Source organism: Taeniopygia guttata, chromosome 2, assembly GCF_048771995.1.
Source record: "Taeniopygia guttata chromosome 2, bTaeGut7.mat, whole genome shotgun sequence".
In the NCBI taxonomy this organism is placed as follows: domain Eukaryota; kingdom Metazoa; phylum Chordata; class Aves; order Passeriformes; family Estrildidae; genus Taeniopygia; species Taeniopygia guttata.
Window position 1 is genome coordinate 85775512 of NC_133026.1, and position 17299 is coordinate 85792810.

The 17299-nt window shown below is 43.3% G+C and overlaps 1 long non-coding RNA gene across 14 annotated transcripts in view; it reads left to right on the forward strand.

Annotated features, from left to right (window-relative positions):
• LOC115493811 (uncharacterized) overlaps positions 1-17299 on the forward strand; it is a 100175-nt gene that overhangs the window by 49273 nt on the left and 33603 nt on the right. For 3 of the 14 annotated variants that reach the window (XR_012054014.1, XR_012054020.1, XR_012054011.1), the window contains one exon: positions 6475-6630. The exons of the other annotated variants lie outside the window; for them this stretch is intronic. This is a non-coding gene — a long non-coding RNA (uncharacterized lncRNA). The remainder of the gene's footprint in view (positions 1-6474; positions 6631-17299) is intronic. 14 annotated transcript variants of the gene reach the window in all.

The following is a 17299-nucleotide window of genomic DNA, read 5'->3' on the forward strand; positions in this document are numbered from 1 at the left end:
GGAGTGCAGCTTAGTCAGTGCAACCTGCATCCTTCATCCTCTGCAGCATAGGGGACAAGGGACAAGAAATTGGTATCACCACCTAAACCACTGCTGAGGGCTGCACTTGTGTGTGGGTGTCTATGCCCTCTGTGAGGAGTGGAAATCACACTGAGGCTGGGGAGGTTGAGTGGAACTATCTGCCTTCAAAAGGTTCATGGGAACTTTAAGTGCTGGGTGTCTCTGCCTGGCTGTCTTCAAAGTTTTTTACTTATGGATTACCCTTCCTCCTCCTAAAGAATGTTTGTTCAAGCAAGAAAATTAACATTAATGTGGCCACTGTTAATCGAATGTTTTTCTTTTCTTAATTTTGCCAATGTTATACAAAGAAATACAAAATTATCCTTTTCCCTGGCCTCGTATGGTCTCTGTCCATAGCAGAAACCAGTGCTGAGGAAGCATCTGGGGCACTGCAGGTGTTTTGCTCTTTCTTCAGCAGTGGACTCCAATATAACCAAGTTAATTGGCCAAAACCTTTTAATAGCAGTGCACAGGCTAGGTGATATAGTAAGGGCTGAATATAGTAAGGGCTAAGAAAGTCCTTGCAAACTATTTAAAGGGAGAGTCAATAATTCTTATGTGCTGCCTTCTTCTCTGCCATGGAACCATCCACCAGTACTATAAGAAGAGCTGAATCACTGCATTATAAATAGACTCACCACGTATTTTTTCTCCCTGAAAATAATTTTGAATCAAACATGCCTACTCTATTCACTTTGAATTACAGCTCCTAAGAAAAGAGAAGATGATGACATTTTCTAACTCTTTCTACTTTCCCCATTAGTAGTTTGACTGTTAAAAGCCTTGACTGTTAGCCTTTGGGATGCAAACCTGCTTCCATTTAAGTCAATGTAAGTTTTATCATTGACTTAATTGGAAGTGAGATTGAGCCATTGGGCATGTGAGTGGCTTTATATAGAACTTTGAAAAAATAATAAAGGAGACTGAGGCAAAACGTAGTGCCAGTTTCTTCATCACAGCGATAACCCAGCTTTGCCCAGCCTGCCAAGAGTCATGCTAAAAGGAAAGCCTAGCCTCAAAGGAAGTGCTCATAATATTATAGCCTAATTAGTTTATGGGAGAAAAATGCTGAAGGGGAGAGCCGCTCCCGTTGCTAAATATTTCAGCATTACAACGCTGACTAATGTTGTCTGCTCAACACTAAGTTAGCCAGAGTCCTTGCCCTGTTCCATTGCTTCCTGCCTACGGTTCTGTGCTCCCTCCTCAAGCCTTGATTTTAGTCTAATGACAGTCATGCTGGGTATCTCTGAAAGTACAGAAAACATTGTTTTTCTGTGTATCTAATTTGCCCATTATTAATATTATCTCTGATCCTTTAAGTAGGTGATTATTAAGCAAAGAAATAGCAATGAAACAAGGAAAGAATGTGACAGGGAGATTTACTGTGTGGGAGGCAGAGATAAAATTAGATTTCTTTAAGCTATGTAGTACAGTTATTAGGAAGTTAGGCTAATTTTTCAAGAAGCAGTCACTTAAATAACCTCATCTTATTATTCATGGTGAGGTATTTACTACAAAAATTCCTTCCCCCAGGTCATCATTTTTTCCAGCAGCAGAAGCTGGGAACTCAACAATTGTTTGCAGACCAGAATAATGCAATGACATGTTACAGTAATGCGAATGGTAGATTATTAAAGGACGTGATTTAAAACCACTCTGCTGGTGCTAGTGGAATTTGTTTGTTTGGCCTCTTTTAGCATTTTTACTGGCTCTCTGCGAGTTTTCCATTTACAGTCTCAGTGGAGACAGCAGTAAATTTTACCCATCTCAATTTGTTCTCAATGCTGTTTAATGTTATCTGCTGACTTTTCTAAAGGTGCCCCAGTATCAATCTCACTGACTTAATAGCACCCAGTATCTCCACCACCACAGAACTCCCAAGTATATTTTGCCTTAATTAGTTTCTTTTTTTCCCCGTCTCTATTCTGTTGCTCCCACCTAGCCTGTGTATGAATTAATCAGACTGACTTCTAGGCTAAACTATGGGCTTCTAGGAGCACATGCAGCTCTTAACACAGAATACATTTTCCAAGCCCTGAAGTGGGAGGGAGTCTCAAATCATTTGTGGGTTTGGCAGTCCTGCACAGCTTGGCAAAATATTTCCACTTACACTTCTTTCAACAAAGTGACTCCAGCTCTGCTCCTGTTTTGTTTTGCTTTATGAGATTGTTTACAGGACTACCTCAGCATGTACTTCTTTGCTCCAGCTTGCTGGCATACCACCCTGCGCCACATGGGTTTATGCAGACCTCTCCTCTTGATCTTTCCAGTTAGCCATGAGAGGACTGCATAAACCCCTGTGGCTCTTTACTGCAAAGTCAACCTCTCAAAATTCAGGGGAGAACTCTAGCTCTTCTAAAAGTAAGGATAATGCTGGAAGGAGGCAGGTTATAGGTTTTATACCAGAATACACAATAAAGGGATCAAGGGGAGAAAAACATGCTTTTGTCATGCTTTCATTATTTGCAGTCTTAACTAAATCTCTTGCTGCTGGTGATTTGCCAGTAAAATGGGTCCTTCTTGTTTTAGAGGACACTTGAATCATTGACCTCTGCTATGCTGTTGGCTGAATGAAACCTTAAATACCAAAGGCTCTGGTTTAGAAAAAGAGTCAGCACACCATGCAAGGCTCTGCTACTTGTGTTAGGCTGTTCTATACACATGATTTAATTTGAGGGCAGAGGTACTGAATTGGAAATCATCTTAAGTCCCTCATAAATGGCTAAGACTGGAGATCCTCCTTAGAGTTGCAAATCCATGTCTGCCCAAGACCTCTCAAGGTGAGGCAGTGAAGAGAGACTTTCACTTCTACAATTATTGGCTGCTGATCTCCTGTGTCAGGGTGCATGTAGCTGTTCCTCTAGGACAAATTTGGAGAGCTTAGGACTACCACAAATTTCATTTTTTCAAAAGAAATGTTTTCTTGTTTAAAAGTGAGGTAAATATGAGCATGACAGTGAGAGAAAGGTGTCCTTTATACATGGATTCATTTCTAGTACGTGAAAGGGAAAATCCTAACCCAATCCTGAGGTTACCTCCAAAGCAGCAGCATGAGGAAAATTAGATTTGAAAGCAACCATTTTGATTCATGTAAATCAGTATAAAAATTCCTCAAGAAGCTTTGAAGTAAGCTGGAAAAGATTAATAATATAACTGGTTTGGCTGGGGTGGGAGATGGTGCATTTTTGAAAATGCTGAAGAAAGGATGAAAATAGGGTTATTACAAGATGTTTCTGTCTCTCAAACTTCAGCAACTGCTGTGATTAAGCAGCTCCAAGGAATGTATTTTCAAGGCAGGTGCAAACTGGCATAGTGCTAACAGAGACAGTGTACTAGTGATGTACAAACAGCTCTTCCCACTCTGCTGCTAGCTCATACTGCTCTAGGTTCATGTTTTCCTCCCCACCGCCCCCCCCCCCCCCCGTGTTTCTCTTTCTCTTGTTTCTTTTTCTTCAAAAAAGGCCAATGCACATTCTTTTTACTAACATCGATAGGGAAGGGAACAAAGGCTGAATCTGCCTGACAAATTTGCATGCCAAATTCATAAGACTGTCAGGCTTCTCTCATTCCCAGAAGTATTTGCTCTTAAAAACACTTGTAACAGAAGTGACATTGTAAACAAGACAAGTGTCCCTAATGAGCAACTGAAGCTTTTCAGAATTAAGTTTTTAGGAATGTACGTCAGCATTCAGTCAATTATTTTCTTAACCTGATTATGGCATTGCACTCCTTGTAACAATAAACATTACATTTGTCTTTTATAGGAAAAGAAAAATGGAGATAAGGAATGTGCAGACAGTCTGGAAGACTGTAACTGGGCCATGGATTCAAGGCAGGATGCCTTGAAAATCCTCTTTCATATTTGTTTTTTTTTTTTTTTTGGTGACCGTGACCAGTTCTTTCAGGTTTCTTTTGCTGCAGTATACATGGCTGTAGGACAGCAGTGCAAACTCATCATGTCAGAATGCATGTTCACATGAATGCATCCCTGCCCTGGGCTGCATGTTGCACTGTCACCAGCATATTGGCATGCGGCACAGACCTGTTGTCACTGGCTTTCCTCACTGCATGCAGGTGACACGGGTTGTGTTGGCACACAGAGTTTCCATGGCACTGTGACCACCCTGCCAGAGGTGACACAAGCTAATGGGTGTGAACTCTCCTTTTTTCTGAGAGGAAAGCAGGACCTTAAAATGGATCAGAAACAATATGTATTGTATTATCACATTATCCCAGAGCCCTTGGCTCCTTGGGGCCTCCCAGCTGCAGGGCAGGGTGGCTGTGCTTTTCCTGCAGTCAGTCTCAGCCCCAAGAGCCTTGCGAGCACACCAAAAGCTTGGTGCAGCACACAGATTGGTGTTTTGTGAGGATTCATTTCTGCTCAATTTCTCCTCCTTTTTCCAACTCACATGGGTCCCACAGGTGCTGTGGAATTCATTCTCTGACCCACATTTTCCTTGGGGTTTCTACACAACTTCCAAGGCCAGACATTAAAACTTCGGGCTTAACTGTTCTGCCTTTTCTGACCCCTTCAGTGAAATGCAGTTAGCACATATTTACCTAGCTGAGAGGCACATTGTAAGGCCTAATGAATGGCCTCACAGTACCTGGTGTGCTGTTAAAGCCTAGAAGAGCCTGATAAGGAGATGAGCTTTACTTAATTAAGTTAACCTTCAGATTAATCGAGCTGTGTGTTAAAAAAAAAGCAACGTGAGAGCCCACAACTCCTGCAGGTACTGTAGTCTTCTTTCTGGGGCTGCCCTCATTAGAGTGAGCCAAACACAGTGTCTGTCAGAGGGTATGTACATTGCTGGAGTGCACGCTGATCCTCCCTGCTTATTTATGCTTTACAAAGTGTAAATTTCTGAAATAAATTGTTGATCTTCTCTGCATGCAGCGAAATTTTGCCCAAGGCTGGACTGGTGATTTTTTTTTTTTTTTTCTGTGTGTCTACTTTCTCCTTTGAATGATGCCCACATGCTGCTATTTCAGTTCCTAACCGAGCAATTATCCAGCTACATGTATATGCAGCAAGCACACCGGCACAGGTGCCTCCCCGGTGACTTCAAGGGAACTCAGGTGTCTCTTTCACTGCTTTTATTGCATTGACCTTTTGTACATTATCCTTTAATTCTTCTTCTTTAGTGATTTATGGCTATAAAGGTGTATCCTTTTAAAGCCCTCTCTCCTCTCTTGGCAGATTGCAATTATTTTTCTTTTTTCTTTTTTTAATTTTATTTTTTAATGACTAATTACCTGGGGCCTTTGTGAATAGGCTGTTGGTTTTAGTGCCTCACTGTAGGGCCTCTTCCCGCTGAAGTGTAAAAGACAGAGAGGTCACAATAGCAGTGCTCAGCACAATTTCCCCCCTCCTCCACTGGAAATCTGTCACCCACCTCTTTAACTCTTGACGTGAAAAAAGGACAAAAGAAGCAATATGTGGGAGAATCTCTGTGGTGTGTTGTCTGGCAGTCTGACATGCTAATGTTTCTTTTGCTGGGAAACAGCTGAAAAGGGAAAGGACTTGCTGACTGGCTTCTCTTGCCATCTACGGTCAAGCAGAAGATGCTGAGTGGGAAATCAGAGCTGGTACAGCCAGGAAGCCATGCAGAAGCAGCCATAAATCCCCTGTTGATGTGCAGGTGAAACTCAGTCAGCAGGATGTTCTCAGATGCTGGATACAAGCCTAGGTGGAAGAAGACAGAGGACAAAGAGTGTTACCCAGAGGAGCTCTGGCAGAGGGGAAGAGAAGCCAGAGGATAACCAGTGTCACGAAGTGGAGCTGGAGCAGAGGGGAAGGGAGCCCTCAGCGATGGGGGGGGTGTGATGGAGAGCCCCAAAGGGCCTCAACACAAGCCCAAGAGAACTCCTGAACAGGGGACTGTACCAACAATGGCCTCTGCCAAATCTCTGCTAACTGTGTCTGATGGAAAATCTTTCCAACTGAGGACCATTGTCTCTTGGAGGGGGTTATTTTGTCTTCCTGGCATGAAAATGATGAACAGAGCCAGCATGACTTTAGACCTTGTGTCATCAAGACCTGCTTCACATTTAGTGGAGTCTTAACTGTGTAAACTTTTATTGTAGTCAATAGTTTAAATGTAGTTGCACACAATAGGCAAAGATTATTGGTTTGGCTTTTTTCTTGGTAAAAAGTAGAATTCTAATGAATAATGAAGACTTGTTTGAGAGTTGATGTGAGTATCTGTGGCTTTGGGTGATCTATTAAATCTCAGAAAATATTCAGTGTTGTATAAAGTAAAGTAGAAAAGTGAATGGTTTACTTGTAACAGAAAGATCTGTAGTCTAATCTAGCATACAACTAATTTATAATATAAATGCATTTATTTCTTAATGAATTTAAAGATTATGTCTTCCAGTTCATACTCATCATGCTAATAAAATATGTTTCAGGAGACAGAACACCTGTAAGCATGGAAGTAGACTGAAGACATGTTGTATTTGTTGCTTTTGATCATGTCAGCTTGGAGGAAGAATCCTCAGAAAGAGATCTAGCAGGAATATTTACAGCCACACAGATGACAATACAACCCATGGGCTTTGACTCAGGCAAGTGTGATATCCAGGGAAATCACTTTTTCTTACCGGAGAAGAAAAAAAATGCATTAAAAGTGTAATTTAATCCACGTCATAGTTATAGAAAGGCTTTTTTTATATGCAGAACCATTGATTTATTCCCTTACAGACAGTATACATCACTGTAAGCCACTCTGCCTGTTTTATTTTGTGTATCTCTCTATACAGATACCTCCTATTCTAATTTAATTCCAAGAAACTGAAGTTCCATGAAGGGATTTGTTATGGGTGTGATGATTTCAGACTTTATAAGTGAGCCACGGTGATTTTAAAAGATGATATAAACTCTCAAATACATCAAATGTCTCATTGGATGAAAGATTAGGATGATCTTGATTTTATATGGATTATCTTTAAATGCCCAAATTAATTTTCATATTGTCTAAAGGGGTGCAGAGATCTGGGTTTGCCTTTGTGAATCTGAAGGCTGAGGCTGACTCTCACTTGGTGTCTGAATGGGAAACTGGATTTTTTTGGCTTTGGATAGAAACCGCATTTCTCTAAGATATATGCTCTACGTCCATTTGGAAACTTTTCCCAGACACAGTTTGAAGACTTTTACGATTTGTCAGGAGTTTCTGAGCACTAAACAAAGCTTGCCAGGGGGGCAACACTGTACCTTGTAGTGTTTCACAGGTGGGGTGTGGGTCTCTGTCTTGGCCTTTTGCTGCAGGTGTGCCGAGGCAGCAGCGAGCCCCAGCGTAACCTCTGCTTGGAAACTCTCCTGAAGCCACAATAGCTGGGGCTGGACCCACTGCCTCTTCAAATCTGTGGATGGTTGAGAATGCCTGCATGGGACCTAGCCATGCTTCCCACAAAAAGACAAACCATCAGTTCCCATTTCTAGTCAAGATTAAATGACAACATCACATGCAGCTACAAAAGGAAAGTATCCAGGAGGGAATATGTGATCTGTCCTCCCACGTCAATTCTCTGCTGCTAGATCAAAGCTACCAGGAACTTAAAGGGGCAGGTCCAGGGAAAACTTAATCCCCCACTTATTAGTGCTTGCCATTCAGTGGTAAGGTTTGTGATAGCTGATGTTTTCCCCAGTGCCCCAGTTCTTTGAGTCACACAGCTTGGTGAGAAGTGTTTTCTTAAATGTTAATTTCTAGAAAAAAAAAAAAAAAGGCCTGAAGACATGACCAAACCCCCCCTTTGTCAATGAGAAGTGAAAAGGAAAAAAAAAAAAGGCCAAACTTGTTGTTTTAAGCAGCACATGTTTTAAGCTTTTCTATGGTTCAGCTTGTGGGGTTTTTTAAGTGTAGCTGTGACAACACTGCCTTATGATTTTGCAGCACAGTATAATGATGCTTTCTACTGCCATCAATACCTCTTCACTTTGCTAATTCTTTCTACTCCTCCATGTCCATCTTCCTGGGGTTACTCCAGCCCCCATCTCCTGCCTTTATTGCCTTTCTCAGACTTTCCTCCCTTCCCACCACCTCCCTGTGCACCTTCTGGTCATGCAAGTACCCAGTGAGCATCAGAAGTGTTTTAGTTCCTTGATTCCATTCTTATCCCCTCCATCAGTGGCATTTTTTCACCCAGGCTCCTGGTAGCTTTAAGGCACACAATCATTCAGAGCTTGCTGCCTCCTACACCTTGTTGGAGGACAATTTTGGTGCTGAGGTCCATAGGGCTCCCTGGCACTTCTGTAGCAGCTGAGGTTTGCCAGGAAAGGAGGTGTGCAGCTGCAGCAAGAGGTATCAGAGGGTCACAGCTTGATCTTCTCAAGGTGAAAGCAAGGGAGGCAGGTGCACAAGGAAACTTCTATCCATGGTCTCCCCTGACACTCACTGAAAAAAACTAAACTCCTCTGCAGGGCAATTCAAAACAGAAAATTAACTCCATGCTTTCTCTTTTTCCAAGGCCAAAGTTGCCTTTTCTGAATAATGCTTTTCTTAACACATTGCTTTCTTGAATTTAATGGGACTCAGTGTGTGAGTTGACTGGACAACCATTAGCAAACACATAGAAAAGCTGCATCTGCAAGGAACAATTTCAGGGAGGGCTGTGATGCAGCTCCTCAGGCTGCTCTGGCTCAGAGCAGAGGAGAACTGGCAGCAAAGAATGAAGGCTTTATTTGTACACTAGTTTCAGGTGTAAACAACAACTGCTTCATGCAAACCCTTCTGTTCATAAAGCTTCTCACTTGACAATGGAGCCATTTAACAATCACTAAACCCTGATGAAGTGCAGATGCTCATTTTTTATTCTGAAAATATATATATATACATGTTTCCTTTTGATAACTTAGTGTTGCTACCAACATATATCACCAACATTGGCTTGAAATAACTCTTCTGACCCATTTCTCTCCCCTGCTATACACATTCTCAGTCCTACTGTATTTTCGTATAACTGCGGGCTATGTTGGCTTGTAGCACTGGAATAACTGTGAGACAAGTGTGAAAATGTGCCCATGCCCAGCAGGTGACAATCACATGTGCCACTGGGTACAGCTGCACAGGAAAATGAACTCTGTGTGTAACTGCTGCAGGAGAGTGTCTGATGGTAGTCAGGTGTAAGTCCCAAAGGTTGCTGAGACAAGGTGCTGATCATCTTCAGTTCCCAGGAATTGCTTTTTCTGGTGAGACCAGGAGGATTCATTCCCCATGAGGCTGTGCCCCTTGTAGTACCCTATCCTTTCCCCTCAAACCTCTTCTTTGTAATTATTGTAAATGCTCTCTGGATGTATAAGCCCTGCAGGACTTAATGGTGCTATTATGGTTGGCAGGAGTTTGCATTTCCTTGATGTTTGCAAAAAGTGCCACCTCCACTAAGGCCTCTCAAGGTGTTCCTGTCTCCAGCTGATGCTAAATACACCATTTAGAGTCCTTATGACCCTCTCAAAAATATACTTTACCTCCTGAGCTATTTCAACAAGTATCCAGGACACACCAGAGATAAATTCCCATGGGCAGCATGAAGCCTTGGAAGCACAGATGCAAAGTTGCTTGCAAATCCAGCTCAGAGCAAAACATAAGAAGCCCAGAAAGAAGATGCCCAGGCTCTGCAGAGGTGTGCCCATGTTTACAGACATTTCCAGATGATACCAAAGCTAGGCACGGGCTACATGAATGACTGTGGGAGAATGAGAGCAACTTGGCTGAGTGTGGGAGCCCCTAATTCCAGCTACCAATTCAGAGAGCTGAGTTCAGTTGGCTTTGGAGAAGGATCTGAACCCACCTCCAGAGCAAGTCATCTCATCCCCCCAGCCTATTTGAGAATGTCCAGCTCAGGCTGATTCACACCGTCTTCCTTTGAGCACAGGGGAAAAGCTTGCCAGAGCATTTCTACTTTCCCAGAGAGTGAGATAGTTATCTAACTGACTTCTATTTCCAGCTGTCCCAGAGAAGCAGAGGGAGAGTCTGGCCTTGTTTAGCTCTAAGCAGAAGGATTTTGAGGACCCTTCCCCATGACACCTCACTGTCCCCTAAGTTAAGGGTCTAGCCCAGAGCTTTGCTTTCCCAAGCACTGGCCGTTCATGTAGGAGTTGGACTCAATGATCCTTGTGAGTCCCTTCCAACTCAGAATATTCTATAATTCTGTGTCTCATGTCTGTGTGTGATCAGTGGCCATGGAGTGGAGGCCTGTCCAGACAACTGTGCTAGAGACTCATTCAGAAAACCCTCACAGTGAGAGGCCATTACCAGCCTTCTCCCCTCTTGCTTTCTCCTCCTGGCCCTGCTCCCAAAGCCATTTGCTATTCCCAGGCTGCTGTTGTCCCTGCAGCAAAATCAGCATGGTGCACCTGAGCACTTCTCGGGCCAGGGTGGCTTCTTGTAAACTGTGGTGTTTAAGCTGTGGCGCAAGCACCAGCATGGGTGAGGAGTGGGTGCCCCATACCCTTGTGTTGGTTCTGTGAAGGTGAAGGTCTGGCTGGGCTTGGATGGGGGAAGATACCATCTTACAGGAATGCAATCTTAAACAAGTGAATTGGAGGTAAAGCCCTACATATCTCTCAGGTTTAAGCTTAAAGCTCTTTACAGGCTCCTGAGAAATAAATTTCATGGTGCTGTTGGCAAGTTTTATAGGTAAGTGTTTAATCCTTGTTCTGTTAATAAGGCAGCTAATGCACAATGTTCTCCTCAGTCAAATAATGTAACATCAACCCCTGTAAAATGTCTCCAGCAGGGTCTTGTCTGCACCTCTGGCCATGACACACACACAGCAGGACACCTGTGACGCTAGAGAGGTGCAAAGCCTTCAGGGATCACAGAAATTCTCGCAGATTTTGTTTGGCATGGGGTGCATTCAGGGGTGATCTGCCTGTGGCCGCAGCACAGTCCACATAACTCTGTCTGAGAGCCATGGCCTGAACCATGGTCTCTGAGCCCTCCCTGCCTCTGCACTTGGGCTGGGCTCTGCTTCCCGTGGCACAAACAAGGGAGCTCAACAGGCTGCACCATTTCCCTAAGGACCAAAAAAAGTGAATGCTGGAAATGCTCTTTTTTGAAACATTACTACTTGACAGCTCCTGCCAAGCATTAGCAGGCCAGTAAAATCTCTCTACATAAATTGTGTTGTAATTAGTGTGATTTGTTTAATGTCACCTTGTCTGGCTGTCTGAGAAACTGTCTCAAAATATGAAAACACTGTGCTTCTCTGCTGAGAGACTGGACTCTGACTTCACTGAGACATTTTTATTTCTCACCATTTTTTTACCGTGGCCTTTTCAAATCACTCAAACTGGAGAGCCTAAGCTAAGATAGGTAAGAATTCCCAGATGAGGAAAATAAGACATAGTAACAACAAACATAAAATTTTCTCGATAAAAGTAATACAATAATAATTAATGGATGTTGTATTTCATTGACAGGACAACACAGCAAAAATATTCTGCTTGCCCAAAATACCTTGTCTGGGTGCAAATAAGGCATTTTAGGGGAAGCAATAGAGAGGTGAAAGGAGAAAGTAATTTGCTTGCTGCAAAGGTGTGTTAGGGTCTGACCTTTCTTCCCCATGTCCCTCAGCTCCTGTGCTGGTCTCCCTGAGCTGCACACCCAGGTCTTAAGGGCCAGCACAAGTGAATAATGGCAACGTTTCCACCAGGTGGCAACAAGGACAGTAATAGGAAAGCAGCTGAGGGGCACTGGAAAGTCTAGAGAGGAACTGGGTAGCCGCACTGTGGCTTCCCTACAGACTCAAATACATTAAAAAAGCCCCCAGCTTGAATGTGGTCCCATCCATCAGAGCCCAGAAAAAGCTCATGAGAAACACAACAAGACGAATAACTGAATAACTGATAACTGCCAGGTCTTAGCCTTGGTTGTTGAAACCTGATAAAATAACTCTTATCTTCCCCATCCCATGAGCCTCACCAGCAATCTGAGGAACAGAAGGAAAGGAAAAAAGAAAAAAAAAAAAAAAAAAGCCTGGGGAAACTTTTCAAGCATGAGAAGTATCTTGGGATAAGAAAGGTGCAGAAAGCTCATTGGATGCCCAGCTTAGCAATAGCATTTTTCAACTTTAATCTCTCTTCCACTTGTTTTGCTTTTATTCCAACTAATTGAACAAATGTCTTAAAATTCACAACACAAACTGAATTTGATTAAATCTAGCTTGGTTCATATGATAAAGCACTGCAGTTAGAATGCAGCTAGAAAAATACATTATGCTAGGACAAATAAGTACGGTTAACTTCAATAAGAACTGAGGTAAATTGCTTTTTGCATGAGATGTGCAATTTTACCTCAGTAGAGCTTTAATCAAAGTAAAATATTATAGGACAAGGGGAAAAAAACCCAACCCTTACAATGTAATGTTTTGTCCACCAACCATTCAGTAACATTTTAGTTTAAGTTGGTAAATAAAGCCTAGGCTACACATTATCTGTCCCCAGTTAGTATGTAAACAATTAAGGCAATATCTGGCTACGAAATAATTTATAACAGATTAAAAAAACCCCTGGAGATGTGTATGAAAATTGTCCATCAGAAGCTTGTCTGCCACCAAAAATTTTACTGCAAGGGGAAGAATGAAAATAAATACAGGTATTTAAATGGAGTTTGCAATTCACACTTATGTGCGTATTTTCACAGCCTCGTGAAAAAGAATGTAAATTAAGCAGAGCAAATAAATTGGATAAAAAGTATTAACCTTGCATTTGTGGGAAGGAATGTTGCTGTTTTCTCCTTAGTAGTCCATAGCTGATATTATGTTATCGATAATTATTACGTGGATATTTTGCAGATATAATATGGATGTTTCAAATTCCCACTTTGAGCACATTGCAGCCTGCCTTCCCTCTGGGGAGGACCTGCCCTTTCTCGAGGGGGCTGACACTGGTGTGCTGCTGCCATTCCCTGCTTTGCCTGGATGGATGCCTGTTGTGGGAGGGCACAATCACCTGCTACCCCTTTCTCACAGGGCCATGGCTGGAGCTGTACCTCCAGTTAGGACACAGCAGGAAGCTGGGTAGCTGGGAAAAACTATGATTTTTGATGCTGGGAAAAACCTTGATTTTTGATCAAGATGCTGGGAAAAAACTTGATTTTTGGTTCCACCTGAGACTAAAACCCATATAGCAGGATGGTAAGACACTTAAAAGCAGCTTCCAACAGAGCCTGAAAAGGGTTTATCTCTCCCGTATTTCTGCATGCTACAGGAATATACTGCCTAGCATGCAGTATACATGGGAGACACACTCCCCAAGGGGACAGCTGATCATATTAAAAGTGGATGACACACCAGTCACAGCCTTCTCTGTTCACTGCAAGGCTCCTTTGGCTCACACACCCCCTCTTTGCAGGTTTCCCCTCAGCTTGCCAGCTGGGCAGCCAGTGTAACCATAGAGCAGGAAACAGCACTGGAGGGTAGGAGTCATCGAAGCTTATGCTGGTGAATCATCAAGCTGCAGGCTTCTGAGACAAAAAAAAAAACCCAAAAAGCCTCCACCTACACATCTGTCTGCCATGAAGAAAATGTAGGGAAGTATGCTGATAGTTCATGATCTGTATTGTGTTGCCCATAAGCTTCTTGACTGCATAGGGAGAACAGAACCCACTGCAAACCTGAGTCAGAGCAGTGGCTGTGCAAGGATGAGAGGGGCCTGCTGCCTTTATCATGGTGGTCAGAGTAACTCCTTGGCCCCGCATCCTGTAATCCAACTGAGAGAGGGCATAGAAGTTGTGTTTAAGCCACCAATTCAGACAGGATCTGCATGGATGATGATTTAGCAACCTGGAGAGCCACCAGCAGTGCCTCAAGAGAACTAGTAAGGCAGTTCTCACCACCCTGTCAGCTGAAGTAAGAATAGACTAAAGCAAATGTGTAAAGCCTTGATTAGTCAAATGTTTGGTAGAGGCAAGATAAGGGTTCATTAGCTAGCAGGCAATCTGGGCAGTCTAGCACTAAGGACCACATACAGTCATTTCTCAGAGACAGAAAGGATTTGTTTGTCTCACCATTCAACATGCTTTTTTGCTGAGTATCCCACCAAAACCATCTTCATGTTTGAATTTTATGAGAATCTTAGCTTCTGGGAGGCAAGAAGAAGGAGGGACATTACACCCTTAAGTGTCTGCAAGTACAAAATTGTTCTGCAGAGAAACTAATTCTGGGATGATAGAAAGGTGCTGTGTGCCCTCAGGTGTCCTTTGCACTTAGTGCAGAGCTCAAGGGAGACCTGTGCATGGCACTCTAACTTTGAGCACCAAGCTTTGACCCTGAGGTGCAAAGCTGCTTTGGCTGTGGGACAGGGGAGCAGAGAAGAGAGACAGGCACTTCCTTCCAGAGGCGTTCCACAGCAGACAGGTCTCAGTCCTGTGTTGGGACTCTTGGCCAGGCAGCAATTCCAGCTTGGGAATCAGGCATGCTCCTGCTCAGGTAAAGGACATGGAGATGTGAACAAGCTGGTCCCTCGCAGCGCGGACAGAGGTCCTCAAGAGATAATTTAAACCTGGACTTGCACCCTTGCCAACAGACTACTGAATCTCCCTTATGGCTGGCCCTGGAAAGAAAAGGGGAAGGGAAAAGTGACCACCCAGCCCCTTTTCAGAGGTCAGTGACCAGTTGAAGTTGCCTTTTACTGGTCTCCAAAGCTGTGGGAACCCCAGAAGCCAAACGCACTCCAGGGGTAGCCTCAGATGACAGCATGGCCCATCTGAGAAGGTATAGGAGCACCAGAGGGAAATACAGACAATTTCTGCTTCGGAGGAGACTCTGTCTCTCCCTTGGGATGATCCTAGTGTCTCTTTGGATGACCACATGCGTTCTGATTTCACAGGGAGACCTGGATCAGTTCTCAGGAGGAAAATGGCTTGGTAAAGGCTGAGATACAACTACTTTTTCCTGCCTTCTACTCTTCCCTGTGTCCTCATTCCTGGCACACTGCAAAGCACAGCCCCTGCCTCCTTATGCCAGAAGCCCAGTACGGAGGGGATACAGCAGCTGTGGGAAAAGCAGGGTCTTCTGCTGCTCCCAGGACAGGCTGAGCACTTGTGACTGATTGTGGCTCTGTGGGCATTGCCTCTGCTACCCTAACCTGGCCAAGCCTTATCCTGAGGTAGAAATGCCTCCCATGCCAAGGGAAATGTTTTCATATGAGGATATGGACTCATGCTGTAACAACCCACCTTGCTTCTCCTATATTTGGAGACTGAGTGAAGCATGTGCATCTGACTCCAACTGAAATTCAGCAAATTCTACTTCTTCAGAAAATGCATCTTTGCAACTACAGGATAATTTTTAATCCACCAGATCCAATGATCCACATATTGCTTATGTCAAGACCAGGAGGTCTTGAGGACAGACATGAGTGCTCCCCTCTGTGTAGCACCTCCTCTTTCTCTTCAGCTGCCTTCCTTCAAACAAAGGACCTACTACCTCCATCTCTTGGGTATCCACCAAACTTTTTCACTCCATGATTTTAGCTATGATTTATTCACATCCTTCCTATTAGACCCAAAGAGACTTTTTTTTTTCTCTTTCCAGCCCCTCAGTTTTATTAGTGCACAAATGTATTGGTTGCACAGAGGCCCGCACATGATGGGATTTAACCCGGAACATTTCACCCGACCAGATCAGAATCTACCTCCTCTTGACTGCAGACATATCACTGCCTCAAAATTCAGTACTTCATGTAATTTTGATTCTGACAGTAAAGGCTGCACTGAAATCTCATCTGGGTTTGTTAGTGATATATTGACTTAAAATACCCTGCTTTAAAGAAGGCTAGGGAAGCAAAGCAAGAAAAACTCAAATCTTCTACTGAGAGCCAGGCCTTTCAAGGGAGAATGAGGTGTTTGGGGAATTGAAGCATTTTCAGTCCAAGGGAGACAGATACTGTGTATTTCAACAAAGTCAAAATATTTATGGTTTATGTAGTCTTAATGTAGCTAGTGCTACAGTCTGAAGCCACATTGGTAAAAAAAAAATCATTCACCTCATGCTGTCTATTACCAGGTACTTGCTGCAGCCTCCAAACAGTTTAAGCTATGCTGGCTGTAAAAGAGCTTAAAAAAATTTCCCAGTGCAGGGAAGCTTGAAGAAGAAACCAGTTTATTGCAATTGATATAAGTGAAAAATACATGACATTAAGTTGCTTCCCAGAGGCATTGCTAAATGAATAATGGATAAACAATGTCAGTGACCCCCTGTCACTGAGGCACAAAACTGAGGCATAAAAAAAGAACAGCAGTGGCTGAAAGTTTCATTCAGCCTGGTGGGAAACTTCCCAATAGAAGGAGTCCCAGACAGAGAGGTATCTGGCACTGCTTTATATGGAGATTACTTTCCCCATGACCACTCATTTCGCTATAAATTTCTTCTGCTCTGTGGATTTACACACTAAAAATATGTAATAGGGAAGGAATATAAACTCTCTCTTTGTGGTATCGCTGGCTCACATATTGCAGCTCAGCAGTCATGGACAGCATCCAGAATTAACGCTCAAAGGGACCTGCCATATTTATGACTTCTCCAGACTCACAAGAGCAAGAAAGGCTGGCAGAGAGTGATTGAAGCAGAGCTAAATAAAATGCATAGAATAAAGAGAGCAAAAAATAAAATATTTTTAGAGTCTGAATTCCTAGAGAAATGAGATCTATGCAATGCAACTTTTCTGGGCAAGGATGTGTGTGTGGCATGTTGCTCTTTCCACAAACCTCACACCATAGTTTGATTCTGCTCAGCTGCTGCCAATGACTTTTAAGAGGAGAACGCCAACAGTCTTGGAGGCAATTCAGTTGTTCCATCATGGATGAAAACAGATGCTTATGCCTAATAAGCTTATGCTTATTAGCCTTATGGAAAGGGTAACAAACTCACCATCATTAGGCATCAGACTACAAAAAGAGGGTAAAGGTTTTTAAAATTGCACTCACTTGTCCTGTAGTCCACAATGCTTCCCCTCCATGGTTTAAACTGGCTGAAAAATATCCCTGTGTGTGTTTCAAACATATTTACCAGCTTCTCCAGGAAAAAGAAAAAAATTGATGTGCAGATCACCTGAGAAGAGGTGGCTACAGTCAGAGTCTTATTCTTCTGCCACCTTCTGATTCCTCTGGAACCATGTGCACATGCAGTTGCTCCTCTGTGGGGGCCAGGCTGCCGTCACTCAGCCCGGGCCTTGCTGAGGGCACAATGTGTGCTGCTGCTTGTGAATTGCACATGCAATATGGAGAGGGTCCTTGAA